The sequence below is a fragment of the Wyeomyia smithii genome, chromosome 2 (assembly GCF_029784165.1).
Source record: "Wyeomyia smithii strain HCP4-BCI-WySm-NY-G18 chromosome 2, ASM2978416v1, whole genome shotgun sequence".
Lineage (NCBI taxonomy): Eukaryota > Metazoa > Arthropoda > Insecta > Diptera > Culicidae > Wyeomyia > Wyeomyia smithii.
In genome coordinates, this window is record NC_073695.1 from 191,835,161 (window position 1) to 191,858,902 (window position 23,742).

General features: G+C 41.2%; 1 long non-coding RNA gene across 1 annotated transcript in view; it reads right to left on the minus strand.

Annotated features, from left to right (window-relative positions):
- Positions 1-23,742, minus strand: part of LOC129725389 (uncharacterized) — an 86,405-nt gene that overhangs the window by 11,970 nt on the left and 50,693 nt on the right. The window contains exon 2 of the long non-coding RNA XR_008728083.1: positions 18,771-18,794. This is a non-coding gene — a long non-coding RNA (uncharacterized LOC129725389). The remainder of the gene's footprint in view (positions 1-18,770; positions 18,795-23,742) is intronic.

A 23,742-nucleotide genomic window follows, 5' to 3' on the forward strand; every position in this document is an offset into this window, starting at 1 on the left:
AAAATTGAAGTTGTATTGAAACTAAACTGAAATTAACCTGGGACTGATGTAAAATTAAACTCAAGTTATTTTTCAACAGAACTGAAATTATACTGGGACTGAGCTAGAACTGAACTGAAACTAAGCCTAATTTAAACTAAAACTTGTCTAAAATTGAACTGAAACTAAAATATCACCAAACTGTAAACTGAAGCAAAACAGCAACTAATCTGAAAATAAACCAGAATTGACTTAGGGGCCATCCACATACCACGTGGACATCTTTGGGGGGGGGGGGGGGGGGTTGGCTAATGTCCACGGTCCATACAATTTTTTTAGAATTTATATGGGCAGTTGTCCACGGAGGGGGAGGGGGGGTCAAAATCGTTAAAAATCTGTCCACGTGGTATGTGGATGGCCTCTTAACAAATTAACAGGAATGAACAGAAAACTAGCATTATTGACCTCAAAAAATATCCTTGGCGGAGCATCGATTTAAAATCATCGACGGCGGCGGTGCACAAGACTTATCACGTCTCTTACGGTACAAAAGAGAAAATTTACTTTGAATCATTAAGTAATAGTACACTTTAGTCGATTTGTTTACATTGATTTCAAAATTGGCCCTTTTTTCGCGCGGATTTTTTATGCACAATTCTGGATTTACGTCGCGTGTAGAGAGACTTTAGTACATTGGTCATTCTTTTTTTTTTTAATATTAACTTCCATTTTACTTCTACAATTTTGAAAAGCTCGCCTTTTTTTAAGGTGGCGGGGAAATCTGCAAACAGACACCTGAGAACAGAACTCAGGGTGTGGGGATGAGACTAGGGGAGAGATGCTGGGGTAGTTACACTCCTCCAGACACCTACTGATCCTTGTCCCGACCCACTAAAACCTTTCCAGTCTCCAGCCCTGGTCTTCCCGGAACGACGGTTAAGTATTACGTCGGGAAGTGGCTTCTGTGCGTGATGCACCCTCTTTACTCTTATAACCTCCTTGCTAACTACCTGGAAACTGGTAATACGAAGAAGACATGCTCAGCAGTCTCCTCCTCCTCCACGCACTCGGGACACATGGGGGACCCCGCGTGTCCGAGCCTGTGCAGATATTGCCTGAAGCAACCATGGCCTGACAGGATTTGTGTCAGGTGGAAGTTCACTTCACCATGTCGTCTCCCGACCCAGCCGGATTACTCCGATATAAGTCGGTACGTCCATCTGCCCTTTGTGGAGTTGGACCATTCCCGCTGCCAGCGGAGCATCGAGAATGACCTTCTGGTACCTCGTATGGCCCTTGTGCCACGTTGGTCGAAACACTCTCTGTCCTCCTTGATGGCGATGCTGATAGGCACCATGCCGGACAAGACACAGATTGCATCGTATGATACCGTACGATACGCATTCGCAACTCTTAGGCACATGAATCTGTAGGTACTTTCCAGTTTACCATGGTAACTGTTAGTACCTAACGCTTTGGACCACTCTGGCACACCATACCTAAATATGGACGAAACCACGCTGGCAAGAAGTCTTCGCTTGCTGCCATAAACCGCTGAGCAATTGGATATCATACGAGATAGTGCTGCAATAGCCGATGAGGCTCTCTTACAGGCATAGTCGACGTGACTCCCGAACGTGAGCTTGTCGTCCACCATAACCCCAAGAGCTTCAACGATCGCTTTGAGGTGATGGTGCAGTCTCCGACTCTGACCACCGCCTGTTGCTCCGATTTACGGTTGTTAACAACCGTGACCTCCGTCTTATGGTGCGCGAGCTCCAGTTTCCTGGAGCGCATCCATTCCGTGACCTTGCGTATGCAGTGCGCAGCCGTCAACTCGACCTCTTCGATCGACTCGCCGTAAACCTCTAGCGTTATGTCGTCTGCAAAGCCGACGATCACAACCCCTACAGGAAACTGTAGTTCCAACACCCCGTCATACATGACGATCCACAACGCCGGACCCAGGATGGAACCTTGCGGAACCCCTGCGGTGATTGGAACGCACTTCTGACCCTCCTCTGTGTTGTAAACCCGTACTCGATTCTGGGAGTAGTTTCCCAGAATCTTGTACAGCGACACCGGTACATGGATGCTCCTGAGCGCGAGCGCTATGGAGTCCTAACTGGCGCTATTGAACGCATTCTTCACGTCAAGCGTGACGATTGCGCAATGGCGTATTCCCCTTCTCTTGCGCTGGAGTGCTATCTCCGCCGTCTTGGTGACGGAGGCGATGGCATCCAGCGTGGACCTGCCCTTCCGGAAGCCGAACTGGTTGCTTGCCAGACCGTTTACACCCTCTGTGTACCTCACCAGTCTGTTGAGGATAATCCTCTCAAGTACCTTGCCCGTCGTGTCTAGCAGGCAGATAGGCCTATATGCCGATGGGTCACCTGGTGGTTTCCCAGCCTTCGGCAGTAGGACCAATCTCTGCCGCTTCCACCTATCCGGAAGAGACAGTCATCCAGGCACCTCTGCATGACTTATCGCCAGCCTGATTGCCAGGTTAGGGATACCATCCGGTTCCGGTGCCTTGCTCACCTTCAGAGAGTTGGCGATCACGATGAGTTCCTCATTCGTAACCCTTGCCTCCTCCTGAACCTCGACACGGCTGTCGTCGCCCACGGATTGGATGCTCGGCAGGTTGGCCGACCATCCCTGGTCTGTGTCTGAGATACTGGAACGTCGGACGTGAGACTCGACCGCCGGAGGCCAAGGACTTGGCTCGTGGGGCAGAAAGAGTCCCTCGATGATTCGCTCCAGCATCGCTGGTGATCACTCTGCAGGCGCTAGCGCGCCTTTGGTCTTGGCCATTACGATCCTGTAGGCGTCACCCCACGGGTTCGTATTGGCTCTCGCGCATAGCCTTTCGAAACAGACCCTCTTGCTGGCCTTAATCGCACTCTTCAGCGTCGATCTGGCAGAACTGAATGCTACGCGGCGCTCTGTCCTCTGTTCGTCTGTTCGCGCACGCTGCATCCTCCGTCTCGCACGGAGGCACGCACTGCGATGGCCGCTATCTCATCAGTCCACCAGTAGACCGGTGGCTTCCCATTCCTAGGTTGGCGAGTCCTAGGCATGGTGGCGTCACACGCCCAAGATAGCATAACAACTAGTTGGTCAGGCGTCGGGCGAAGCCGACTGCCCTCTTCACGCTCTCGTCTCATTGCCTCTTTAAATACCTCGACATCGAAATGCGATGTCTTCCACCCGCGGGCGAACGGAGTGTTGGCCCTACTCGTTGCTTGCCGCCTCTCGTTGTTGTCTACACTATAGCAGACCGGCTGGTGGTCGCTATTAGTGTAGCCATCGTCTACCCTCCAGTTCTTGATCAGTCCTGGACTGGAGAACGTCACGTCGATGATCGACTCCGCACCATTTCTGCTGTATGTACATTTGGTCCCCACGTTGGTCAGATCTAAGTTGAGTATGGCCAAAGTCTCCAACAAGATCTGGCCTCTCTGTTCGTGGAGCGACTCCCCAGCTCGACAGCCCAAGCGTTGAAGTCGCCTGCCACCACCAACGGTGTTAGGCCCGTTAGCTCCATGGATAGCAGGTCGACCATCTGTGTGAACCTTTCGGTAGACCAACGCGGCGGAGCATAGCAACTGCAGTAGAACACTCCGTTCACCTTGGCAACCGCGTACCCTTCTTCTGAGGTTGAAACAACCTCCTGAACCGGGAACCCGCCCGTTGTCCATATGGCCGCCATGCTGGACCTATCCGCAACCCAGTTACCGTGTCCGGGAGGGATGCGGTAGGGGTCCGATACAATCGCGATGTCCGACAGTGACTCAGTGGCTGCTTGGTATAGCAGCTGCTGAGCCGCGTAGCAGTGGTTCAGGTTTAGTTGTCTCACCCTTACGTCCGTGCTTCCGTAGCCGGCTTGCCGGCTTGGCACCTTGGGCCTCCCATAAAGTGTTTGGCGTCCCATTTCCCGAAACACACCATACACTTGGGAGGCTCCCCACAGTCCTTCGCTTCATGGCCTGCACCACCGCAACGCCTGCATAGATGGCTCCTGTCGGGCCCCTTTCAGGTCCAGGACTTATGCCCTCCCCGAAGCACCGGAAGCAAACGTCCGGTGGCTGGAGTATACCCAGGGGGCATACTGACCAGCCGACCTTTAGCTTACCTTCCTTCAGTGCCAGGTTCGCGTCCGCTGACGCTAACCGAATGGTGGCCACCTGGGTTCCCGCTGGACCCTTCCGGAGGCGGATTGACTCAGTGGCCACCTCCACCACGCACTTCTCCTTAAGGGCTTGCGCAGTGTCGCACCCCTCGGTGATTTCATCCAGGTTTTTAAGCTGGAGAGTCACCTCCGAGGTAAGTGCCCGAACTTGCACATCCTTGCCTTTCGGAGCTCAAGGATCATCTCGCCGGTGCGAGATCGGTGGATGCTTCGCACATCCACCCTCAACTCCTTGAGCTGAGTTTCACCCCTCATCTTTTTCAATACTTCCGAGTACTTAGACCCGTCGGTCTTGAGGATGAGGGCGCCCCCCCTGCTCTTAGCCTTCCTGGCCCTTAGCGGTCGTTTTTTCGCCGCTCCGTCTTGGCGTTTTCTACCTTCCTGGCGCCCTTTTCCTACCACGGTAACCCAGGGGTTTCCCGCAGTAGCCGCTCCGGTCGACACTTCGGCCCTTGTGCCTGCTGGTGTGCTGTCCCGCGTGGATAGTGCCACCAACCGCTTTTTCACATTATCGGGGGCCGCTTTCCCCGGGGACTTCCACGTTCGCTTAATGGTCTGCCCCGTAGAGCAGATCGCTGCGAACGTGGGGGCATCAGTCTGAACCCCTTTGGATTCAGTTGCCCTCTTCTTCCCCACCTCCTTTTCAGCCGCTTCGGCCCGCGTCACGAGTTCGGCGTACTCCTGTTGAGCTTCGTCAATGGTGGCCCGAAGCAGGAGGAGGCTCTGCTTCAGGTCCTTGGCGATATTGCTCCAATTCGCCGCGAACTCGATGATCGCATCGAGCTGTTCGGACAGCGCTGCCACCCTTGGCCGCTTGTCCCTACTTTTCTCGATGGCCTTGACAAGCAAGAGACCGTCGACCGTTATATCCGGTGTGGAGACTGGCGTGTTAACCTTTCCGCCACCGGATTTTACTGCATCCGTCTCCGCCTTCTTCTGCGGAGACCGCTGGATGCCACCTCTCGCAAAGGGATTTGGTAGTCCCTCCGCGCTCGTCGCTTGTTTTTTGCTGGAGGGATTAATTGGGTCCCCTTTCCAGCCGCTATCCTTGTCCATAGAGGAGAATTCGCTTGTATGGTCCCATGGCAGTCTATGCCGAAGCAGTGAGGCCATGGGTAAGGGAGGTCACCATAGCACCTTATGAGCACTATGACGCCCCCGCCCGCGTAAGTCAGGAAAGGGGCATCTTGTCCTAGGACTAGTCCCCCCCCCCATCTGATCCTTCTCTGCCTGATTCCCACCAGACAATGGACGCGGAAAGTACTGGAAGGCCTGCCAGGCAACTCTTCGAAAGAGAGTGTATCGCACTCGCACTTTGTCAATCAAGCACTAGCGCACACTCTCGTGCGGCATATTCATCACCTAAGCAAACGGATTTCTTTTTCAGTGTGGTGAGTGATGCTCTGTATCCTCTTTGTTCGTACGTTTCTTGCACGTCAGTGACACGCCTGTGCGAAATGCCAACTCTGAGTGTAAACGATATTCTTTTGAGTGTTGTTAAATATATTTCTGAAAAAAATTAACGGGATACTGAGAACAAAAATATGTAAGTCACTGAACAAACGAATTGATTCTGTCTCAGGATTCTGTAACCTTTGTAACAAATCTCTCTAATCACAGTGTTTAGTCCCACGTCACCATTTCAGACTACTCTAAAGCTATATACCTTGTAGTATTCGCCAAAATTGTTGTGCAGCTCATAGCGAACTGTACAATGCACCTGCGAAATGCTTCTTGTTTCGACGCCATTTTGAACAGAACTGGGCATGCATAAGCAAAACAAAAAAAAAATACTGGCGTAAAGAGAAGAGAGAGAGAGAGAGAGAGAGAGAGAGAGAGAGATAAGATTTGTTTTGAAAATGGAGCTAGGATTTGTTTTTAAAAAGGCAAACGACTTCAGTGATCCAACCTGCTTACGTGCCCTTTTTTGCTCCCTAGTTCGATCAATACTCGAATTTGCATCGGTCATTCAGCCAGTTTATCCGTCGTGCGTTAAGAAGATTTCCGTGGTGCAATCTTAACGACCTGTCTCCCTACGAACATCGATGTGCCTAGCTAGGAATAGAGCCGCTTGAGACTGGTCGAGACATAAATCAAGGTATTTGGTGCAGAAATTTTGCGCGGAGAAATCGGTAGTCCTAGATTGCTATAGAGTGCATGAGAATTTATGCCCCCGAACGACCACTTATTCCGCCAGAACGTAGGAACACCGCACATGGTAACAACGATGCAGTGAACACTACACATAGAAGATTTAAATTAGGGCATCTTCAGCGGTGGTCCAAATCGTTGTTTTGTTCTATTTTTTTTGGAACAAACTCAAATTCACTGCTGCACCGGTGGTGTAAATTTTGTTTTATACCAGATCTAAATTGAAAAAATTTGAAACTGGTATACGTTTTGGTCTATTTTTGTCACTTTTTGGAACAAGAAATAGATCGTTCTAAGACCCTTTGTACGCTACCAACAGGTGGGTAAAATGTCATATTTTAATTGAATACCTCATTTGTAGCTATTTCCATATAAACGTTTTGCGAGTGTTGGGAAATAAACAAAACAAAGATTTTTCATGACAATTCACAATATGTTTTTGTGGTTTTTCTGAAGAAGAAAATGAACAGGTTTGTCGTTTTTGGCTTCAAAGAAACCGACCAGCAAAAGGGGGAATTCTGGAAGACCATAACCGCAGGTTCAACTAGTTGGTTTGCAAACATCAGCTACCAGGATGACAAATATTTAATCGCCCTTATTGTAGTGGGACTAGAGGAGACCTTGAGAGGCCAGAAAAATGTTCCTCGAAGACACTGAACTGAAAACGTTCAAAATGATGGGGTGACATTGCGCATTTCAATTCGAGCAACTCGAACAAAACTAAATGATCGCTGAGGGCGTTATGTTTCGTTTTCGTATTTTTTCGACTTTGCGGGTTAGATGAGCCGCAGGACAAATGACAATGACAGCTCCTTTTGAGCTTGAAGCATAACTGGCAGAATGTGACCTACTCGAAAATAGCGAAAATCGTTCGAATCGAGCTGCGCAATGCCACCCCAAGCTTGTTTCAATATCCTCAAAATCCAACCAACGTTTGAAGAACTGCAAGATTTTGAAAGATTGATGAAACGAGAACGGAAGATGAACATCTACGCGATCAAATATTTTTCGCTATCCTCCGGAGCCCTACTTTTAGCAAAAATTTTTCGATCCTACCAATCCATCCTGCGGAAATGTCTCAAACGCTTAGGTCAAACCGTCAAATCCATAAAGTCTTGTGGATATAAAGTGTCTTGCCAAAGTAATCGTTTAATGCGTAAAAATTATCGAATTTCCGTTTGTTAAATATTGAGTGCTTTTCAATTCAAGTCTCATAAACTGATAACATGGGGTATTGGATTGTTGACACTGTGACAAATGTCAGCGGTTTAAAACAACAAGATATACAACACCGGTGCGGAGAACGAAAAGTTGGTCTATATTAGCTGGTTCTATTCAGGTTTCGCTGGTGTAAATCTAGTATAAATTTGTTTCAAAAATAGACCACCGCTGAAGATGCCCTTAGAGTATCACATCTTCGACGTCAATGTATCTTGTACCGTTTTAGGCAACTCTTACGCTCTATATTAAAAATATAATTCTTGACTAATTTAGAGAATATCTTATCAAGACCACAATGTTCGATGAGATTGAATAAATAAAAGTTGAATGTTAAGTTGAACTGAACTGAAATTGTATTGATATATGTGATAACAATAAGTGACTTTTTGGGCGTAGAACTGATTCAAATTGGCAATACTTATGTGACGCCATGAAATTGATGTCAAGGATTGAGAAAGCAAAGGAAATTAAACAATTAAAAAATTTGCACAAAACCGAATCGCACAAAAACAGGTTCGATTGTACATGATCCAATTGAGATAAGTATTATCCTTTTTCCTTATTGAACTAATCCCTATTTTTTCTAATCCAGCTGGGTTCGCATGACAGGGTAAACTTCCACGGGATGACTTTCAAAACATACACCATTCGCCGAAGCAACGAATCTATTTTCATTCCATTCCCATTTGTCGGAAAGCAGATCGAAATCTTCATCGTCCATGACAGCCAGCCGTGCATGGCGGCAAGAGCGAACACTTTTCCACTGGAAATGAGAGTTGATCACGGAGAACGAAAAACAACATCTCCTAAATAGGATAATCGAATTCAAATACAAATCAATTAACGTCGGTGGTGGTAGCACGTGGAACAACAAAGCAACGCGGATGAATTAACTCAGCAAAATTGCAACGCCCTATATTGGACTTATTTCACCGGTAGCACGAAAATTTGCGCAACGTGAAAAAAAAAAAACAGTATAGTTCGCAAACCTAATTGAAGCAGGAGCGAAGAAAAATAATGATTCTAAGATATGGCAATCGTTTCCGGAACAAAACCAGGATTTGTAAAATCCTTTCAATTGCGGTACCGGGGGGCGAACGCTTAAAGGAACGAAATTAGAAATTGATTTCCATTAGCCGAGGGTGGCCAGTCTTTCAAACGGTGGAAGCTGGATTGGGTTCCGAGAATGAATTCTTTCCATTTTCCCTCCACTGCTATCACCATGCCGTGTGTGTGTAAATCGAACACCAAATCGAGCGGCAAATCGTCTGCCACCGCAGTCACTTGTGAGGATGCGTCGTCTGATGGTCCTGATCGAGCAGTATTCCTAATGAGCCGTGACCGAGCCGGGAAGAAGAGGAGTAAAAATTTTCACCCTGGGTTGGTAAGTCTATCGCATGTGAAAAATCTATAAAGTCTATCAGATTTCAGTCAGCTTTAGTTGTGCTTTAGAAATGTCTGATTGTTGCAAACGAAGCTATTTCTGCGTGGTATATATTCAACATTCAGTAATCGTGGAATTTGCCAACCAAACCCTACAATGCACTTAAAGTTAGTGTTTGCGTTATTTCTGGCGAACTTATTCTTCAACCTACAGCTTGATTAAATATTTTTTCAGTAATCCCAGTTTTCCCTTGAACATGGTGGAAGCTCAACACTGCCATGGGAGCAGACCTAATTATTCGCATCCACGAGAAGAACTTTTTTCCCGTCCAGTAGCGGGAAATAGTGCCTCCTTGTGCCGCTGGAAGAATTTGATATGCTCGCTTCATGCATGGGGGTGTAACTTTCGTTTCAACCGTTAGCGCGCCATCCTGTCGTTGTCGTTGCCGTCGTCGTCGTCGTCGTCGTCGACGTCGTTGTCGTAGATAACATGCACATGATCCGGAGCTCCGCATAATTGAGTCTCTGCCGTGTCAGCACACGCGCGCGCTGCTGTTTTATGTAATTTTCTTAAATAACGGTTTTTATGTTCCTTCTGCCGTGCAACAATGGCTCAGGTGTGCAGTAATTTTAGTTAAATTTGCATTTTGGTCTGTAATTACCGGCGCTCGGATCGGTGCCGTCTGTGATTTTTATCGGGAATAGTTTTCCTTGTAACTGCCAGTCCATGCTAGTTTTGGAGTTAGATGTATGGATGCGGTATTTGGAAGGATTCGTTTCCGAGATATCTAAAATATAATAGTCGGTTATGAGTGGGTAGAAATTGAAACTTTATTTCATTTTTAATTATCCACATTGAATTTAGAAATGGTTACATGGTGATGGTAATTATTCAACATTACTTTTCTTTTAAAAAAATTCAAATTAGTGTCGCCTTATCTAAAATCTGTATTTCAATAGGACATAATTCATCACATTTAGGAGTATAAGCAGGTTTTGATACAATTTTAATCTAGAGATCGTGTGAGAACAAACAGTTTTTACAAGACCTCTTTCTGCAGATTTCTGTATTGATTGCCTGTTTTGATGGAAGATTGACTTTGGCTTGACCAAAATCGCAAATTACTTGTCTAATAGAATATCTTTGGGTGAATTTCGTCTTCTTTTTCGTAGTAAATATTAAGTTGGTCAATTTCTTGAGATCGCTGTATAGTAAGCTAGTCCTGGAAGCTGTTTTAAATTTCCAGGACGTAAGTTTCATCGTTTATAAAGGTAACGAAAACTTATATAAACAATCGCACTATAGCTTACGAGCACATGAGTTGGTCGAATTTTGTTTTATCCTTGATGGCTTTTGAAAAAATGCTGGCCCCATTTTTTAGGAAAATTTATCTCTTTTGCAAGTTTGCGTATGAAATGATTCAAACATTTTTCACATAGCTTTCACAAGTTACAGTACTTCGAACATTTTCGGATACAAACGTTATACAGGTCGGTCTCAATTCTACATAGACTCGATTATGTATATTAGGGTGGGGAAAAATGATCGATTTTCCAGAACCAAGTTTTTTTGGTTCCTTTTGGGGCCCCAAACAACCCCAAACTTACCGGAGGTCGATTGGTTTTGTCTCCGCTTGGCGCATTGCATTTCAAATTTGTATGAAAATTTATATGGGAAAACCTACTTTTTTGCATTTACCTTCCTAGAGAGCTCAATAATGATCTAATAATGCACTACATTATGTTAAAGTATAGTATTTTAGATGCCTAACAACTTTGCAGAAGGCACTTAAGAGCTAGGATGTCTCCAAGTAGAACTATAGTTGTTCAAAGTTGAGTATGTCGATTTAAATGCAGAAAATCTTGTTTTCTGCCAACATTACCAATGTATCGGCGTCAGTAGAATTCCCATCAGAAATAACCTGTCGTAACGAATTTATACACTCAGCTGGACCAAGCAAACCAATTTAGGCCAATATTCTAGACGTATATAGGATCTACAACGTGTTCCAGAGGTTACTTCTGATGGAAATCTGACTGACGCGGGTACACTGGCAGTGTTGGCAGAAAAAATGATTCGCAACATAGATTTCGACATACTCAAATTTGAGCAGCTCTTGCATTTTTTTGGGACACCCTAGCTCTTGAGTGTCTTCGGCCAAGTTGTTAGGCATCAAAAAACCTTCCATTTGAAGTCATGAAACCAATGGTTTGAACTATTTTGAGCTCTTTAGGATGGAGAATGCAAAAAGTTGGTTTTTCCATACAAATCTCCATATAAATTTGAAATGCAATGCGCCAAGCGGAGACAAAACCAATCGACTTCCGATAAATTTAGGATTGCTTGAGGCCCCAAATAGAACAAAAAAACTTGGTTCTGGCTTTCTGCTATCAAGTTCCATTTTTTCCATATAACGATTCCCCACCCTAATGTATATAGAATTTTAAACTCGATTATAGACGGAATTTTGTTTGCGTAAAAGTCCCTCCCTCGATTATATATAGTGGCCACAAAAAATATGAGACTATACATATTCGAGTCCGACTAGTTTTTTTTGAATACTGCAAAGCTTTGCTTAAAAACAATAAACAAACGCATAGCAGCAAAATAAATGCTCCTAATGATACAAAATATAAACGAACGAACGGAGCATTGATTGCCTTTTTTCTTCCTAACTTAATTGTTTATATAAATTCTTATTCATTTGACCTCTGATTTAAAACTAATGAATGTGAAATGGCTCGTTTGAGAATATTTTGACGTAGAGCTACGTCTCTATTTGGTACAACCTCATTTTGGTACAACCACGACTGGGGTAACACAAAATTCGGTTCATTCATATTTTATCAATTTCGTCGAACTAATGTAGATTACATTAGTTACAATAAGATTACAATGTTTTATCGATGTGTAAAGCAAAAAGCAAAGCCTTGGTGCTACATTTCGATTCTGAACTTGTTCTTTCTGTTTATTTATACACAGACTTCGCAGCCAACTGTTTGGTGTACACGACAATTGCGGGGCTAGCGCTACGATCCTACTGACACTAACAGTCTCTCCCGAGCCAAGACTCGAACCTACGACGACTGATTTGTTGGGCCAGTATCGTACCGCGAGATCATCTGGAAGATTATCGATGTGCATTATTCCCAATACGTAGCAGCGTTTCTATTTGATTTCTGGACATTGTTGTGTCGATCACTTCGCTGTGAATTTATAATAACGCATCATGCGATTGACTGGGCTATTTTTCGCATAGTTTATTATGCACCACGCTGCTCCCACAGACTTTTATTATAAAAAAAGTGCACCAAAGACTCTTAGTACACCATTCGATTTGTTTTGACGTCCTGGAACTCGGGTCAAAATTTCAAAATCGTCGTACAGTACGTTTTTGACTAATGGCCTTTTGAAGGTTATAAATTACAAAAAGTGGCATAAAAACGACTAAATACCTTCTTATTGTAAAGCACGTTTTTCAACCATCATTTCATGAAATAACTTCCAAAATGTTTTCTTAACATCCCAAGTATTGCACTAGTCAACACAGGTGCTCTTCAAAAGCTCAAACCGGAAAAAATGAAAGATTATAGCTATTAAACCCTTCCTGTGAATTTTGGTGTCCCTAGCCATTACCGTTTTTCCAGAGACTTAAACGAGTTTCCTCGTGAACATAACGGTAAAGCGACGAACCCGGCGAGCAATTTCTATACGACACTCTCACGTAAGTTGACGCGTTTTGGTAATGGCTAGGGGCACCAAAATTAATTTTTCAATTTTGTCGACCAGTATTATATTTCATGACATTTAATATTGGTGAAAAGATTTACCTGAAAGTATCATAGTGCACAATCGTCTAAACTCGAAAAATCGTGATCGTTTTAGATTTGACTGTGAAAAATTGATTGTATGTACTCAATGTCTACAGCAAAATTGTTTCATAGAACAAGGCTTTACTTTTGGGGTTTTTGGTTTTTCGATCATCCTCCTAACAGTTAGATAAATGAATATTTTTTCAATTTTCAATTTATTAGATTACTTCCTTCAGCAAAGTTGAGGAAAAATTTGAAGGATAAAAAAGTGAAATACTGCGATCTCCTATCTGTACATTGGGTATGACAAAATAGAGTTTTTCATGGTACACCCTTTCTCAAAATCGGTTTTTTTGTCTACAACTTTTTCTGTGATTCGGATCCTTTGGTGCATTCTTTTGATGATGGTCTGTGGGAGAGTCGTGGTCTGATTTTCGAAAGTAATTCAAGCTGGCGGACAGCTTTTGAGACAATTATCGCGCGGTGACGATCGAAAGTCAGTTTTAGATTGAGGGTCACGCCATGAATGTTCACGTATTCAGCTCTTTTTAATACTTTTTTATCAGCAAATGAATATTATAGGCGATTTTATGCGATGGGAAGTCATTACGTCGCGTTTAGCAATGCAGATTGCCAGACAATTCAATTTACACCAATACACAAACTAATTTAACGTATCCTGAAGACGTCGACAACCCTCGTACAAATCGTCAAACAAATTTAAAGATCGTCAGCATGAAACAGCCTACTGCCAATTCCAAGTTAAAAAATAAAATAAACAACAGTGATCCCAAAATGCTGCCTTGAGGTCAGGTAAAAAAATGTACCGAGCGATGACATTTTTTTGATGACATCCGAGAGCGTTCCTCTATGACATTGTTGGTATTGGTAAAATAAAGACAGCCGACAGATAAAATATATTGCAACTATAACGTTGCCGTCTAGTTTGCTGTTCACCTCATTCCCATGTCGACAATAGCATGTATCGTTGCATGTAACATTCGGTATGCGATACACACACCCTTCAGTGCACAGACGCTCGATTTTCTGTTCTTTGCACAAAGGCTGTCGACAAGATGCCGAGCAGTCCTTATGCTTCTTCTTCCCACAGCCTTTTTTAACAGCCGTCACACGACATCCCTCATAGGCAAATAAAAAAAGAGAGAGAAAATGTCTCCGGTGGATTCGGGCTGTTACCGACACGCGCTGTTTGAGTACTGCGGACAAGACCGTCTGTATAAAAAACAGCTTCTTCTCTTTACTCCATTCACAATCCCGCAGGCATCCTTCAAATCATGCCGAATCGAAACACGGAGTACATTTTTCGTTTTCTTTTGTAATCCTCTGTTGCCAATACGTTCTCAATATAACTATCGGACTGCCAGCACGATAGATATCACGAACAAACAGCAACAGGGAAGGAAACCCTTAGCCTGCTTGAGGTACACCAGATTTATTGGTGAATGAAGGTGATAAATGTGAGCCTAATTTTACTCGCCTTATCGCTGAAAATGAGCACAGCGATTCTACGAATTGTTGTGAAGCACCCACTCGTAAAATCTTGTCCAGAAGTATTCGGTGATTTGTACGGTCAAACGCAGCTTTCAAATCAGTATATATCACGTCCACCTGCGCTTTGCGTTCCAGTGCATTAATGCAACTAGAGGTGGAATATAGAAGTCATGAAACTATGTGATATAGCTACGTAGTATAGCTTCACTCACGACTATTTTAAAAACTTTCCAGCCAGCAGACAAACTAGCAATGTCGCGGTAATTTATGACATTGCTGCGATCTCCACTCTTGTAAACATAAAACATAACGGATTTTTTCCAGACATCCGGAAATTTTCCTGATGTGAAGGATTTGTTCTAGATGCAGCATAGTGGTTCAGCAAGCAATTCGGCGTATCGGCAGAAAATAACGGCGGGAATCCCATCAGGTCCAGCGGAAGAAGAGCTTTTTTAATTTCTTAGCAGCAGTGATAATCACTGTGGGAGTAATCTCGAAGACGTCTAAGTTAATGAAAGTACCGGAACATTCTGTAATCCACTTTCAACAGCTAACAACAGTGAAAAATGTAACAGTGTAGAATTATACGTACCATGTGCCGTTTTGAATGCTTTTATGCATTTATGCGTTTTTCACAATTTACTCCATTTTCCCAATTCCGCAAGACGCAAACAACTTTGAATCTGTGTGTAACACGCCTGTACGCGAGAAGTGAATCTCATTTTATATTAGCAAGTAGTCTAATACGCTGTTGCGTGTTGCATATTGCAGTTGTGCGACTGGGTTCATTCATTTGTTCTTTTTTTTTTAATTTTGTCCACTTCACTATTTAATTCTATCACTTTTCACTTATCACTTGCATATACGTATTTCAACGCTTACTTAGCGCCTTCGTCAGTGCTTATTTGGACTGTGGAGAAAATAGCGAAGCCCCTAAATTTTTATACCTAAGTAGGAAAACGAATGGGACAAATTTCAACTCAGAGAACGTAAACAACTTGAGTTAGGTAGAGAAATGTGCGGCCTGATGATCCATGCCTTGTCAGGGAGTTTTAGGTAGAAATTTAAAAAGCCAAGAGAAGTGATTGCCCTGATCTCTGTTAAGGAGGGTAGCTGGGTTTTGTTTGAAAATTTCTAAACTTTCTGCGACATCTAATTTCCAAGGGGATGTTACTGGTCGAACTAGACTAATGTTGTCGGTAGTCATAGCGTGATCTTCATAAAAAATATGTTCGGCTATTTTGGATCTGAAATGGTGAGTTATTCCTTTTTCTGAGTCTTTTTTAGCCTTTATAAGTTCTGAAGTATGTTCCTTAAACCGGATGTATAAATTTCTTTTAGTTTGGCCAATGTAAACCTTACAACAATGTGGATATGCAACTTTATAAACACCCGCCCTATGCAATTTGTCAATAGTATCTTTAGTAGACCCCAACCTTGTTTTAATTTGATTATTTCTACTACTGTAAATAATATCGATACCAAATTTTCTAAATTTTTTTCGAAGTTGACGTGTAAAATTAACGTCATATTCAACCACTACTCTCTTCCGATCTTCTGTTAGTGGTGTGAGTGTTGTGTGAGATTTCCTATGTTGGATTCGTTTCTTTTTATCATAAATAGCTTGTATGGTTCTTCTATTATATCCATTTTGCTCACCAATATCAAAAATATATTCCATTTCGTTTTTCTTACCTTCATTACTGAGAGGCAAAGATTCCATACGGTGGATCATATGGTAGAAAAAAGCCATTTTATGCTGGGAGGAGTGGTTGAAAGTGTTAGGTTTTACCCGCTTAGTATGTGTGGGTTTCCTAAAGATTTCGAATTCAAAGTAATTGGAGTTTTTAACAACGACTACATCTAAAAATGGAAGCCTGTTGTTTTGCTCAATTTTCAAAGTGAACTGGATATTTTTATGAAAACCATTCAAAATTCCCGAAAAACTTTCCAAGTCGCCCTGTTGTAAAATACAATAAATATCATCAACATACCTCCACCAACGATCTGGTAAGCAGTCTTTTTCATTTAGTTTATTTTCCAAATGTGCCATAAAAAGCTCACATAAGAAAGGTGAAAGCGGATTCCCCATCGTTGCTCCTCTTGTTTGTTTGTAAAATTTCCCACGAAATGAAAAATAATTGTCTTCCATGCAAAGTCGAGTTAACTTCAACTCAAGCGTACGTGTTGTAATGTTCTATAAATATAAGGTCAAAGTCCAGAATTATTCCTAAGACCCTTACTATTTTGCATTTTTCTACAATTTGGTTTTCTACGATTAGAGTTTTTCTGCAGAAAGTAATTGAATTTGAAATTACAGTAAAGTCTTTTTTACACGGTTTTATGTTACACGGTTCTTTTTTACGACGATTTTCCAAATAACGCGATTTTTTTCACGTCGTTTTCTCAAATAACGCGGTTTTTTCACATGGTTTTTTTTGCACGATTTTTCGTCTTCGCGTAAAATTGTCACAGTAAGTAACAGTAACGGTAACAGGATATAGTAGGCTGTTTTTTACACAGTTCATTTTTACACGGTTCCATTTTACACGGTTCTTTTTTACGACGTTTTCCCAACTAACGCGGTTTTTTTACACGGTTTTTTATTTGCACGGTACGTAAAATCGTGAAAAAGAGGACTTTACTGTACATTTTGGATTCATTTTTTTTCATGAATAATTTGCATCTAAAAGTATTTTCAGATGTTTTCATAGAAAGATAACGTCGTATACAGAGTGAAGAGAGAGCCCTGTGGAACCTCAGAAGTGACACGAATGGGACCAGAACACACGTTTTGAAAGCGAACAATTTGTTTGCGTTCTGTTTAATACGAGTGAAGCCATTTAAGAATCATATGTTCTATTCCTGCTTTTTGCAATTTGAAAAATAATAATGTTTTTTAGATACGGTGAAATGCTCTACCAAAGTCTGTGTAAAGGGTTTCTACGTGGTTGCCACTATCTAAGACTTTCAAAGTGAATAAAAACAAACTCTAAAAGGTTTGAGGAAGTTGACCTGCCTTAAAAACCGCCATGTTGTTGATTTGTTATTCTGTGTTTTATCTGCTGAAATTTTTTTTTCGTTCACAATGCATGCGAGAATATCAATTCCACAGTAGTTGTTGTTTAGTTCTCAAAAAACATTTAATTTCACATTTGTTCTATTCTAAGTGCTAAATTCTCTCTAAATCAACGTTTTTAGGACACTATTTATTACGAATTTTTTCCAAAGAAACCAATTGAGCCAGCTATCATACTTCTTGTACTAGGCTTCGTTAGAGGTAAACATAACCGAAAACTAAAAAAAAACTAAAAAGCTCTGCAGCAATTAAATTTTGACCATATACGTAGAACCAGTTATTTAATCAAATAAGGTCCTCTATCACCCCTTCAAGGATTTTAAGTGAGCCCCGTAACACCCTGTATACCACTGCTTATGAAAAGTATGTATTATCAAGTTGCGGAGAACACCACATTATATGTAGCGGATATTGATTACAGTTGCAATTTGATAAAAACCATTTACTAACGTTTTCCAAATATGTGTAATAATCTTGACCAGGCCAGTTGCAATTGCAAATTTCTGCTAGTTATCGCATAAATGCGTAAGATATCTGCACTGACATAATATTATTCTTTGCCTCGCCAGGTTTTTGTTTCAGAGGGATTTCAACCATAATATCATCTCATATAGTGATGTTTGGTTTAGACCCATTATGTAATTGGCATCGCCTAGTTTCAAAATTATGTCATTCTACCAGTTTCGCAAGACGCAAAGAGACTTTTTTCCATATGTAATACAATGTTCGAAACATGAATCTATCCCGTTTTGGCAAGCAATGAACCTAAACCGCTACCGCAGTTGTCTGTGCCAGGGCTGGGGTATAACCGAATTCAGTTCGAGTTCGAAATGCTGCTGTGAAATCGTTCTATAACCATCTTTCTTAATACGTTTCCACAATTTTTATGGAGTGTAATGAATTTTTCAAAACGAAACCATCATCTTTAAAAGTGAGTGTTCATCGCATTCGGAAGCAGTGATTACCATTTTTGTCCATAAGAACAATAAAAACGGTACTCTTCAAGACCACCAAAAATATAACTGAAGTGTTCGATGAATAATTTTCGCAGTCCTATGTCACTCATGCTGTCGTATTTTTGATACTACCCCTACTTTTCTCTCAATTTGTCTGGAATGTTGGAATAATCATTCAACAGTTAAAACATATTTAAAAGTGGTAGCCTAGGAAGTATTGGTTTCGAAATGTAAGAACAACTTTAGGTGAAGTTTTGATAAATGACATGTTTAACCTCGTTCGACCAAGAAATTTGTCGCACGCTGACTAAACTGAGAATTGATTTTTTTAAGGCGAGAATATCATTCTTTTTCTTCGAAATTAGTTTTTGGGATATTTTGCTTACCAAAGAAATATTGTTGCTCTAGTGTGTTTTTATAACGTTCTAATCTACAACTTTGATAAAGATAACAATTGCATACACGACTTTTTAAACATACTTACGTGTAATATCGAAAGTTAAATGTTCTGTAAAGAAAAGAAAAAAAATATTAGTTTTCAATTGAAATTATTTTATATGTGAAGGACTCCCAACATTAACAACGAATATTTAAGAAAAAATGAAGGGCATCTGTTTAGAACCAGTTTGTTTGTCTATTCAAGGTAGGAAGTTTCGCAAAACGCTAATTTTTCTCGTTAGAGTTAATCGGGGTTAAACGACTTATTAAGATTACACCGCTTTTGCTGGAATATTAGGAATATAAAAGCTTTTAACCATTTCCTGCAAATTTTAGTGCGCCTAGCAAGGATAACTTTTTCAGAGACTTAAATGAGTTTTTCCATAAAACGTGATGGATGGTTGAAAAGCTATCAACTCTTATAGGCAACTTGTTAGAGCTTTAGGACAACTTAATTTTTCGCTTTTGTCGACCAGTGTTACATAAAAAACGTTCAAATCACAAAAAGTTCAATAACACCAGCTATACATGGTAGTTTTTTTTCTTGTTCTAACTATTTGTGTAATTATTATCACTTATAAAGCACTCATAAAACACAAACAAGGGCAAAAAGATCACGAAACAAATGCATTTCTCTTTAAATACTACAAGGTATACAGCCCTAGGGTTGTATGAAATTGTGACGTGGGACTAAACACTGTAATTACTGTAATTACAATTACAATAAATTCGTTTGTTTAGTGATTTACGTATTTCAATTCTCAGCCTCCTCTTCATTTTATCAGAACTCTATTTAATTACACTCGAAAGAACTTCATTTACACTTAGTGATGTTGTGCCTGTGGTGTATTTTTGTGCAAATAACATTTAACAATTACAACGAAGTTAAAGTTTTAAAAGATTCATTTTTGTTTTTTTTTGCTTCACAAGTTTGTTTCACTGTATTACGAAGACAGCTAATATAAGTATATTATTTTATTTGTAAAGTTAAAAATAAAAAAAATATCTAACAATATTAAAATGTAAAAAAAAGATTATTATTATATCATAGTAAATGGACAGAAAATGCACAATCACTCGCCGGCTCTTACTCTTCTATAAATAAGTATTTTTTAGAAACTTAGTCGTTCGATATTATGTCGGTCACGATTATTTAGTGAATATCGAAGATAAAACATAATTAAAAATGATTAATAACCGATGCAAAAATGTTCAATTCTTGTTGAGTAATTTATGGTTTTTATGGTAATCATATTCATGAGATAAACTTTCAATCACCATCAGGGGCATCATTGCAGTTTTGATTGCACGCGAATAGAAGTCGTGCCCGCTGCAATGACAGACGACGAGAAACTAACGGCGCTCTGCTCCACATATACTCTATGGTACTGTTACTTTTACCAGCATGTTTCCTTTCAAGACATCAGTTTCTATTACGCTCCAACAGCAGATTTAGAAATTGTTCAAGAAAAATTGTTGTTTCAAACTTTTCGAAAAACCTTTACTTTCGAGACATCAAATTAGTCCAGGTTCATGGAAGCAATTCAAACATAAATTGACCTATTGGGACGGGGTGACTCTGTCAATTTTTTTTGGATATTGATACAGAGAATATCAGAATATGGTTGGTGTCTGTTTATGTCGTCTGTGCTAGGAATGCTCGCATGTGATTGGGTCATTGTTCGCGTAAATTTGTCCTTGACACTTTTTAATGATTTTTACCGCATTGTAATGAAAGAATAATGATACCTAGCGTATTACAAAATTGTTCAACATTTTATCTATCCAACAACATATTGGTTATTGTTTTCCATCATGTGTTTATGCTGTTATTATCGTTTGAAATCTGACGCAACATATGCCAGTTTCATTTCCAATTTTACAGAATGCATACCGGTATAGAAAACAAAGACGTAGTCCCACGTCAAAAAATGTCAAATTTCAGGGTCTTCATACTACTCCTAAAAGAACTAGCAAAAAATTAAATACAGCGTTTTGGAAATGCACCAAGTGGAGAGACAGTCCTTGAAGACTTTTTCGTCAAATTCACTAAAAATGCAATAACTCCGGTTCTGGCAAACTTCAGGGTCTTCATATTAGAACAACACAAGAGCTTCCATTTCATGTAGAATCCAAAAAGGCCAAAGAGAGAGAGAGAAAGTGCTCTTGATTTTTTTCCAGAATTGTCAAATTCCATAAAATCATACTAACTCCGGCTAGGCTTGACAGATTTTGTTGAAAAGTTGCATAACCATACTCTATCAGAAATAAAAACCGCACGGTTACGAAAGTTGCAGAAGAGGTTAAATTGCAAGAAAAAAAAGTAAAGCTTTGTGAGGCACCTTGAAAACATTCGTTTGACTAATTCGGTTTGGGGTAAAACGTTCTTTGAAAAATTTTTTTTTAAATGTTGTCAAAATCCCAATTACACTGGTTGGACTTGATTTGTTGAAAATTTAGATTTTATCTACCCTAGCTAAAATAGAATTTTAAGGGCAAAGGTAAAGGAGTCCCTAAAAAAAATACATGATGAAAAAAAGTTTCTTTTTCTTTGGAATAGAATTGGCATTTTCCGAAGATTTCACTATAAAACTAGGTCCAAAACCTGAATGTGGCTTTTAATAGGCTTTTTATTCGATAAATAATCCAGATGCACTATTTGAAAACTAACTATAATGAACTAGAGATTTGCTCGATTCTTTTACTAAGTCTTAAGAAACCCGACATGTAATGTTTGTATTTTTCTGCCCGATCCAAGAAAATCGGAACAAAATGCGGTTGCACCTCTCGCGAACTGGCTCTTAAGTAGTTTTTCGACAATTATAATAATGGCAAAGTCATTTTTTAGAAAAACACTGATTCGAGAGAATCTCTTGCATTCGAAAATGTATTAAATCTCTTGATCTTAATGAGCATAAACATAATGTTCTCTGTCATCAATCTTCGCACCGAGCCTAAAACTGTATGATATTGAAAAATATTCCGTTGCGGGAGCTTTGTAAAATTCAAAAGACCCATTACAATGCTACCAATAATTTTTCCATTACCCAAATCCACGTCAGCACCAAACACGCGAACAAACGGATCGGCGCTGATCGTCATTTAAAACAGCAGAGCCGTTTCCGAGTGCGTAGGTATTAAATGTCACCACACGAAATTCAAGTAGAGCAAATGAATGCAAATGCCATCTATCAACCGGAACGGGAAGCCTTCTGCTGTAAATCGGTGCTCGTGACAAGGTACCGTCATCACTGTGTGCTGCGAAGCAATGGAAGACACCAGCAGCATAGTCAAGCGACCTACCTCTAGTGCTGGCAGCCAACCAAAGAACAGTGGCAGAAGCAAGGCATAATTTGTCTTTCATTTGAATCGAAATTAATTGGACGCAACATCGCATCACATCGCGGCCCTCGGCACCATTCTTCGCAAGGACACCTACAACTGCTCGGGTTGGTTGGATAGACTGAAGTTCAAGTCTCGGCGACTGAAGACCACAAGATAGATTGCTCTTCGACTCTGCGACTTATGACATCGTTCAGTGGTTGGCCGCCTGTTTGATGACACGTGAAAAGGGGACGAAAGACTGTTCTTCCGCTCGGTTTGGTAGAAATGAAAATGAATGAAGCAATGCAAGCAAAGGTGATAGTAGCTGCCAGCTTTCCCTCGCTCGACTCAACCGATATGTCTGTATCAACAGCAGAATGCGAAATAGAGTGCCAAATTCTCCCAACATCTGGCAGCACTGATAATCACTCACTTCGTAATATATGGGGACAATGACGAGCCGAAGCAAAACGTTATTCCTCCGATCAGGAAACATATTTTTCACAGGTCATCCTACACGATTGGATCATTTTTCACTCCGTAAGGCGCCAGCATATGTGTACCGAAAAGTGCCGGAAAGCTGCTTTGAATAAATGATTAATAAGAGCGGTGGGTTCTCGACGCTCGTAGGTCGGTTGCCAAGGTTGCAATATACTTTGTACATAATTTGAAATTGATATGATAACAGTAGCCAAATTTAGGTTGGTAGGGTTGGAATACTGTTGTTTACTTTAAGACTTTTTACGTGACCCACAAAAAATTGAACTACCCGTCAGTAAAAACGTTAAGCAGTACTTGCGCTTTACTAGATATGTCAAGAAGTCACTCTAAACTTGTTGCACAAAGACATTCCCGAAAGTGCTTCAGAACCACCTTTATTGCATGTCATGTAACACCTCGGCGGATGCGATAGCCGCTGATACCGTGTGTCTTATCAGTTGGCCCCATTTTTTTGGCAAGTCTAATTCCCCTTTCCAGTTTTTTTTGCGAACTCGCAAAATGGGGTAATTATGTGTATTTTTGTGAAGGTAGTCACCACTGATAAGCGATTACGTAAACATCGAATGGCAAAGTTCAACAAATATAGAAACCGAAAGAACGAAACGTACACTCAAACCGAGTTGCTTCAGCTTCAGTACACGGCACCAACCAGCAACACCTTATTTTGGTAATGTTACGACCGACGGTTTGCTATTACAATTATTACCGCCGATAGGTGTGGCGTTTGTTTCTCGCAAATGGACCGTGATAAGCACATTGACTGTATTCTCCAGGCGACAGACACATGAATGACTGCGCGACGTCGGTCGGTCTAATCCAACTTTTCTGTTGGTATACTCTGCCGGAAGCAGTGTGATGCGAAAACGGTATGGATACAAAAGAAATCATTATGCCTTGGTCTTTTGTAACAGCGTTTAATAATTTTTACTGAACTATTGATTTTATCACCATGGAAGAATTCTACGCCTTAAATGTGGTTCAAGTTTTTCATCTTAATTCACTAACAAGTCAGGAGTTCCCCAAGGAAGCAACATGGGGCCCATTGTTTGTCAATGACGTGCTGATGGTTGCATGCTGGTGTTTGCAGATGACTTGAAGTTGTTTTTGGAAGCGAGGAATCAACTCTACATGCTTGTGAATGTAATTAGTTGAAACATGTAAATAATTTTGTCATCTTCTCGACCAAATAAACC